Here is an 8,909-nt window from a genome sequence, read left to right on the forward strand (position 1 = left end):
AGGTCGTGACCTTCAAGGAGCTCTGCCTTTTTTTAAAAGAATATTTATTTATTTATTTATTTATTGCCAAGGCAGGATGACAGAGAGAGAGGAGGAGACAGAGGGAGGTAGAGAAAGGTCTTCCATCCGGTGTCTCTCTCCCCAGATGGCCTCACCAGCAGGGGCTGGGCCAGGCTGAAGCCAGAAGCCAGGGATTCCCATGTTGGCCTCTTGTATAGGCGGCAGGCGATCCACCACCTGGGCCATCCTCCCGTTTCCCAGGCACCTGAGCGGGGAGCTGGCTCAGACGAGGGGCAGCCGGGACTCGAACTGGTGCTTGCACGTGGGGTGCCTGAGTCACAAGTGACAGCCCAGCCCGCTGCAGCACACGCCGGCCCCTGCGCCGCCTCTTACTCTCACACCCTGCTTCCCTAATTGTCCCCAGTCCCTTCCATGTGGCGCTGACGACTCCCTGTTCTCCATCTGCCCCTCCCTTCCCCTGGCCTGCGGAGGAGCGCTGGCCACGCGCCGAGGGCGGGCACTCTCCTCCAACGTTTGCCAGCGTCCCGGAGCTCCCGGCCCTGCCTCCACCGTCACGGGCTCCCCGATGGGGTCTTCCATCAGGACGCTGCTGGGGCCTGGCCAAGTGCGTGGCCCGCTGGTCCTGTTTCTTTTCCATCCACGTTTTCCAAGGCAGCAGATGTGCGACTGCTGCTTCAAGACCGCACCGCGCGCTCACTTCTCTTCCAAACCAGCCGTCGCGAACATCGCGACTGATCCCGCATAAGCCTCCCCTCGAGCTGCCTCTTCATCGCTCTGCGAGTCTTTTGAAGATGGCTTCCCCTTAAATTTAGGGGATTTAAGGGAGAGGAACGTAATATGTTATGTAGTTTTCCGTTAGCCTGGAATTCCTCCCTCCCACCCATCCCCATCCGCAGAAACTCGGGGCTTGCCCAAAAGCTGGACAACTAAGTACTTTTCCGCGTTACCCAAGTCCCCTCGTGGTCACGTGGCTCATGCAGACGCGCTGGGGACGAACAAGGCTCCAAATCCTGTGCTTTAAAAGTGACATAAATTCTCTAAAGTTCCCGAGGAGTTAAACCATCACAATGCATTCCCAATAGGTGCTGCCAACTGCACGCGCTCTGGGCTAAAAGAAATCAGCTGAGCCCGAAAGGAACCCTGACAGCGAGTGTAACCAACGGCTCGGAGGGGCTGCGTTTTCTGCTCTGGGCTTTCGCCCCCTCAGCATCCCGACCCAGTCGGGTCTAGTGCTGATCCGCGTCTTGCCCACACAGCCACGCTCCCCACCTCTGTCCTCAGGGTTCAGCGGGACTCCAGGGCCAGGCTGGTGACTCTGGAGGGACCGGAGAGCTACATCCCCTGGGATGAGCAGATGTCCCCGGGCTGTCTGCACCCCCATCCTCGGAGCTGGCAAATGCGTCTCCTGGCCTGGGAGAGGGCACTGGGCAGATGCATCAGGGACCTTGAGGAAGGACTCTAGCCTCGATTACTCGGGGGGTGAAGGCACAACGTAGGAACAGACACCCTTCCAAGGACCCAGCAGCAGCTGTGGCAACAGAAGCGGAGGCTGGAGAGGGAGGGGCCGAGGACAGCTGGCAGCCTCCGACGCCGGGCACGGCGGGAGCGGGGTCTGTCCTGCAGCTCCAGATGGGACAGGGCTCTGCCAGCTCACGGCCTCCAGAATTGGATCATACGTTTGTGTCGTGCGGAACCACGGAGTCTGTGACTCCAACCGTAAGAAGCTAACTGTGAATCGGGGCTGGTCAGAACAGAGATTCAGTTCCGGGACTTTGGAGAAAGGCTCGACTCCTTGTGGTGTCGCAGAGTGGCAGGTGGGAGCCTGGAGCTGCCGGCAGGTCTTGGCATCATGACGGGTGCAAGAACGGAGCCAACCCAGAGACGGGGAGGCGAAGGCGTCGTGGTGCACAGCACTGGGGTGGGTTGTTGAGAAACGCCGCAGTGGGTGCCGGCCCCGGTGGCCGGTGCACGCGCTGAGCACGGCCGTCTCGGGAAGCGGGGGGAGAGAGGTCGAGCAGGGGTGAGGAGAGGCGCTGGATGCATCCTCCGCGTTTTCCCGGGAAGTCTGAGTTTCCTCACCCCTAGCAGGGAAGATGGGATTCTCACTGCAAACCACTTGTTGTGGGCGTGGAAACTTCACTTGTGGGCGTGGGGCAGGGGCAGGTTGAGTGCTGGCGGACGACTATTCCCCATGTGACGGGCACAGAGTCAGTCTCGCGACAGCGTCCACCCTTAGGAAGTCTGGTGGATGCCAGTGGCTCTGGGAATCTCGGCCGTGAACTTGGTGCCCATTTTCCTTTAGCAAAGCCTTGGCTCAGACCTCTTCCATCGCCGGCAGGAATCCCACTCTGACTCCAGGCACGCGCACACTCCCACGTCTCTCCTCTCAGCTCGTCTTAAACAACGTGCACGCATTTCAGCTGGCGCCGTCAACGCCTTAGCGGGACGTGGGAATGTCAGGCATCCCGGCAGACCGAGGGGAGAGGGTCTTCAGAGCAAGGTAAGTCAACACGCCGCAAACACACCTGCCCATGTGACCTACCTTGAAGTAGCCTTGACTTTATCAGAGGAATGTTTCACAGACTGTATCCCAGCCTCCGTGCACCGTGAATTCCTGTGTCCACCACGCGCAGCCAATCACTGGATCCGGGAAACCTGATTCCTGCAGCTGTTGAATCTTGCTCTGTTTGCAGAATCCAAATATGCACAGGAGCACTCCTCTCTGCCCCCCTCGTTGCCCGAAATCCTGCCCAGAGCCCCTTCAAGCCCCAGCTCAAATGGTGTCCCTCCGAGCAGGTTCTGCCTGGTTCGCCTGAGATGGCCTCTTAGACCTGCAGAAACCATGGCAGCACTCACCGGCGTCGGCATCAACCTGACTCCCGGCCTAGCTCGCTGCGTGACCCTGGCCATTGGCATCAACCTGACTCCCGGCCTCGCTGCGTGACCCTGGCCAAGCCACTCACCCCTCTGGGTCTGCTTCCTTATCCGTGAGAGGGGATGGTGGCCTAGGTACCTAGCAGATGGAGAATGAGGGCGGTACCGTGGCGCAGGGAGCCAAGCCGCCACCTGGGCCATCCACACCCGTCCTGGAGTGCCCGTCTGAGGCCTGGCTGCTTGGCTTTTGACCACACTTCCTTCCTTTTTTTTTTTTTTTTTTTGGACAGGCAGAGTGGACAGTGAGAGAGAGAGAGACAGAGAGAAAGGTCTTCCTTTTCCGTTGGTTCACCCCACAATGGCCGCCACGGCCGGCGCGCTGCAGCCAGCACACCGCGCTGATCCGAAGGCAGGAGCCAGGTACTTCTCCTGGTCTCCCATGCGGGTGCAGGGCCCAAGCACCTGGGCCATCCTCCACTGCACTCCCTGGCCACAGCAGAGAGCTGGCCTGGAAGGGGGGCAACCGGGACAGAATCCGGCGCCCCAACCAGGACTAGAACCCGGTGTGCCGGCGCCGCTAGGTGGAGGATTAGCCTAGTGAGCCGCAGCGCCGGCCCCACACTTCCTTCTAATGCACCTGGGAGGCAGCAGGGGATGGCTCAAGTACGTGGGTTCCTGACACACACAGGGGAGACCCAGGTGGAGCTCTGGCTCCTGGCCTCAGCCTGGCTCAGCCCGGCGTGTTGAGGGCACTTGGGGAGTGAACCAGCAGGTGGAAGGTGTCTCTCACTCTGCCTTTCAACCAAATAAATAAATCTTTTAAAAGAGAGACTATGTGGGTGGAGCATTCTAGGGTCTAGAGCAAAACAAACAAGCATTTAATGAGTGCTAAGCAGCAGTAATGATGGTTGCAGGTAAACTCTTGTCTCGCACCAGACCGGGAGTCCTCTGAGGGCGCTGCCATGCGCTGGCCCCTGCAGACTTCCCTCCATCCGCAGTGGTGGTCAACAAGGCCCCGTTGGTTGGCAGCCTGGAGGGGTTGCTGGACTCACTCGCCAGTGACAGCAGCTAGGGAGGGGAGGAGCGGGCTGGCCTGGCCTGGGACAGGAGGGCTGGGCCAGCTCTGGTCCACACGGCGGGCCCTCTCCAACAGGCCAGCCAGCCTGGTTCTTCCCCAGCAGGAGGGGCTGCGGGCCCCGTGGTGTCGTGTCAGTGAACACCCTACGGCTGGGTTCTTGGGGATCAGGAGGCCGCGCCGAGGTCCCAGGGCAGGCAGCATGGCGAGCAAGTGTGAAGAGCGGGGCCGTGTGCGCTGCAAGCAGGACGCTAAGTCCACAGCGAGCCCACAACGGTGCCACGATCCGGACACAGCCGTCGTCCGTGTCGGCTGGCTTGAACGTGAGCTCAGCCCCCAGCGTGGTTTGCCAATATCAGACATGAGAATCAGAGTTAAAAACGGGGATTCATAGATCACGGGGTTGATGGGTACCAAGAATTGTGGGAGTCCCCTCCACAAATACCTAACTCTGTTCCTTTACCTGGGACTGTTTAACTTTGGGTTCCCAGAACCTGAGAACAAAACATTGAATTTGCCCACGTTCCCTAAAGTGTATCACTTACTGTCCCCCCTCACACCTGGGGAAGGTTTAAACTTGGAAGGGGAGAATGGGGGGGGAGGGGAGGGGAAAGGAAAGGAAAGAAGGGAAGGGGTGGAGAGGGGAGGGGAGGGGAGGGGAGGGAGGGCAGTGTGGAATTCCAAGTGGGCCGCCTGATTGCAGAACTTCCAAGCCTTGGAATGAAGAACGGGCCCCACAGAACTACTCAAGTTATGGCGCACGTATTCCCTTCTGAAAGAAACTGCACAATTGTGTTTTTAATGAGCCTCCATATTTTCTCCTATAAAAATGATTGCCTCCTAGAAGACAAAGAAGCCGCCTCTGCAGGACACGAGTGAAACCCGCAGTGCAGCGGGGTCTGGAAGTTGTAACTCAGGGCCAGAACCCAGAGTCGCCGAGCGTGGCTGAGACCTTCGCAGACACGGCGCGCCGAGGCCAGCAAAGCCCCTGCCGGGGCCTGGTGATGGATTAGGGAGGAAATGGAAATAGTTTTTTTTTTCTCGTAACCTTAGGATTAAACTCTGCGTTTACAGAGACATCAACTAGACTCACAATAGAAATACATTTAGAAGGGCTGTACGTTTGCTCCTTTATCCACTCAGCTACGTTAGCACTTCCGGAACCGGATGCTGCTCTAGGCGCGAGATGGTGCCTCCGCGATGAACCCCGTGCTCACAACAAGAAAGACAAGAAGGCAAAACAAACGGGGGTTCACAGCCCGCTGGGTCTCCGTGAGGGCCACAAAGAACCAGGCCGGCGTGGAGGCGGTGGAGAAAGACGATGGCCGGGCAGGACAGGAGTGGGGACGGAGCTGCCCTCTGTGGGCCCGCTGTCCCCACTCCCTGCGATGGCCTCTGTGGTCCAAGCCAGCCCAGAAGGCCTGAGACGCAGGTGATTCCCACGATAAGGAAATCTAAGCCCGACGTCTCCACAAATAATGATCTCAGGCCAGAAGCTGAAGTCAAGACACAGTCGTGTGACAGCGCTGAGCCCGTCCATCGTGGGGCACGCAGCACGGCACCGGGGGCCGGGGCTTGCACAAGGTCACACGCTCTTTGTACTCGCAAAGTCTGTGCTTTTCCGGGGAGGTAAAGGAAAAAGCAGAGAGGCCGTTGTGGGCGAACACAGCAAGACAGACGCAGTCAGAGGGCGAGGGTGTCCCCGGCCCTGCAGGGGACAAGGGCATTTCAGGAGAGGCAAGGCCTCCGCTCAACAGCCCTGCTGGGGCCCGGTGCCCTCCCCTGCCACAACTCCCATCCCAACGCGATTCTCACCGTGCCATGGTGCCCTCTCTACCGTAATCCACTTAGTGTTTTTCTGCTACTCAATGCATTTTCGTCCTCAACATTTTTGCCTTAGAAAGAGAGCATCCATTACAGAAATGGAAACCAGTCTCGTGTGTAGCCAACAGAAGGTAATTACACCATTAAACACAATGGAGCACAAACCACCACCACCGACGGCCAACCAGGTACTGCCGTGTGCCAGGGCCTCTCAGCTGTTAGCTGGCCATGTCTGCCTGTGGCCGGGAGGCATCAGAGAGATGTCCCTTCAGAGGGACATGGGCGTGGAGGCCATCAGTGTGACAGGAGGAATTAGCCTTAGCGTTAGGAGCAGCAGCGACAACGCCCTGTCCATGCTCCGAGCAAGACGTCCACACCACCCTGGAGCAGGGCGAGGGCCCCGCCTCAGAACCGGGGCTCAGACACCTCTCAGAGTCCTGGCTGAGCCGCACTGCTCAGCTCCCAGGCCTCAGTGTCCTTGGGAAAGCGGTCAGGAGAGCGATACCTCCCCGGCTCGCAGCGTCGCCGGGGGACTCTGAGATGGCGCAAGTCCAGCTGTGCGCACATCCTCGCGACTCCAACACGAGCTGCCACAGGGTGACAGTGGCATTCGGAGACCCCCGGCCAGACAGTCAGGAGTGCCTCCTTGGAATGAGCCCCTGTGCTCTTGGGGTTTCTACCGCAGCAGAGTGACAACACGAGTCTAGTGACAAACGTGACGATGGCTGCGGGGCCACGTCCGGGGCGTTGGGTGGAACAGCAGTCTGCAGCCTCCTCTGGGAAGGCTGAGAGGCCCCTGTGCCTGTCGTGAAAATGAGCAGCCCAGCTGCCAATGGGAGGGCAGTGCCACACCCCTGGCTGCCCAGGGGCACTGCTTCCCGGGCGGGGCTCAACACCAGCCTGGGGATTTCCACCCAGGGCTCCGCGGATGCCCGGAAGGAGCCAGGGTGAGGGTGTGGCCCACGGCCTGGGTGTGGCCCCAAGGGCTGCCGGTCCCCTGTTCCCACGGCTTCCCCGGCAGGGGCTGCTCCACCCGCACAGCAACGGAGGCTGAGGCCAGGCACGAGCAGACGCCAGAGCCCAGCCTTGCAACCACGTCACTGCTTGCACAGCGTGAGGGGCAAGGCTGTGATGTGTTCTGTCCAGCTTCAGGGAGGCCGAGCGGCGTCAGGAGGCAGCGCCGTCCAGACCGGAATCGCACCCTGGATCCCAGAGGGCCCCCAAGGAGCAGCTCAATCGCCACCGCGCAGCCGCGGAGTTCAGGACAAACGTGGGCAGGACTCAGCTCACCCCGCACGTAAAGCCAACGAACGGAGGTGCTAGGGCCAGGATTTAGGTCTTCCAACACCAGACCCAGGCACCCCCTCCTCCGGGCAGCACGCCTGGCCCTGGCATGTCCCCCCCACAGGAGGGCAGCTCCTACAGCGCGTCGGCACCTTACAGTACCTGGCAGCTGCTGGCACCCAACGGGAGCTCGCCAGATGAATTTGCCGAAGCAAGCGGACGCCCGCCGATGTGAGTGGGGGGCTTCAGCATGTGCTCTGATGCCGAAGCGAGCCCGGCCCTCCTCTCGAGAACAACACGGGGCCCTGGCTCTGGGGAGCTGAGAGCCTGTCCCCCCCCCCCCGGGGCGGGCTCAACCCCGACACCATCCTGGAGCACAGGCCGAGAAAACCTGCAGGTGGGGTGGACAGGACCCTCTGGCAAGGCCCGCAGACGTGGTGAGCGCTGCCCAAGCCGTCACGCCCCACCCTTGCTCCCAAGCAAGCCAGGCCACGCAGAGCAGCAGATGGTGACAACCGAAATGTTGCCGGTTCCTACCGAAGCCTGCGGGGCCCTCGACCTCCTGGCTAGACTGGGATTTCTCCAGGAGACAGAAGGTGGGCGAGTGGTGGCTTTCGACCCCTGAAAAGGACGCACACAGCCATCGTGAACAGCTGTCCGTGTGCTGGTCTGGTTCTGCGGATGCATTCATTCACTCGCGTGCACATCCACGCAGGTGCCTGGCCATGGGTCCCCTGGCAGGGGGTCACGCTACCTTGGAAAGAAGAGCCAGCGATTGTCGCGAGCTGGGTGATCCAGGCCCAGAGGGGTCCTGTCTCTGGAGAGGGGAAGAGAAGGGAGAAGAGCTGAGACTGAAGCCGTGATGAGGTGAGGAGAAAATGGCCATGTGTGACCCCACTGGGCCTTATAGACAGCAGTGGGTGATGGGGGCACAGGGGACCCAGGGACCCAGCAGGAGGAGACACCCAAGTCCCTGAAAGGCGCCCACAGCCAGCAGAAGAACGGACAGACCTCAGGGAGGGGCAAGGACTCGGCAGCCCCTGGGGGCCCTGGGGGCCCCCGTCTCAGTCTTGCTGGTGACCTCCAGCCTATTTACTGCTCTGTGCACAAAGTGCAAGAAGATGAGCTCCAGAGGGATAGGCCTTCCGGCAAACTCACCAAGGACGTCCGTGCGCCGGCACCGTGCTGGGTCCCAGAGAACAAGGCGCTGGTTCTTGAGTTGCTGCTGCTGGGGAGACAGCCAGGTCAGCAGTGTGGGAGGACAAAGCCGACCAGGGGAGGTACTGGACAGGCCAGGCGATGGTGGAGGCATGTGCAATGCGTGGTCAGCAAAGGCCTCTCCGGGTAGCTGGTGTGAGGTGGAGTGCAGCGACGGGAAGCACCAGGCTTTGACGTCCAGCTCCAGGGACGGGGTGGGACTTGGGGGACGTCAGCCAAGCCCGGAGGAGAGGGTATTCTGGGGCTGCCGTGACAGCTCGCCACAGGACTGGAGGACTAAAGCAGAAATTCTCCCCACAGCTGGACGTCTGCAGTAAGGTGTTGGGGGCCGCGACTCTTCCTGGCTTCTCGTCCAGCGTCCGATGGCTCCAGGTTTGGGGCACTGGAGCTCCAGACTCTGCCCACCTCGGCTTCTCTTGGCAGAACACTGGGGTACAGGCCCCACCCTAATCCTGAATGACCTCATCTCTTAATTTAATTCCATCTGCAGAGATCCCTTTTCCAAATAAAGGGTTAAAGCGCGCCCAGAATCCAGGTGGGTCTATGTTTTGGGGGAACCACTATTCAATGCATTACAGTCTTTCCCCTGACTCCCCAAAATTCATGTTCACAC

This window comes from Oryctolagus cuniculus, chromosome 11, assembly GCF_051225735.1.
Source record: "Oryctolagus cuniculus isolate XC-2025 breed Fujian yellow rabbit chromosome 11, ASM5122573v1, whole genome shotgun sequence".
NCBI classification, from domain to species: Eukaryota; Metazoa; Chordata; class Mammalia; order Lagomorpha; family Leporidae; genus Oryctolagus; species Oryctolagus cuniculus.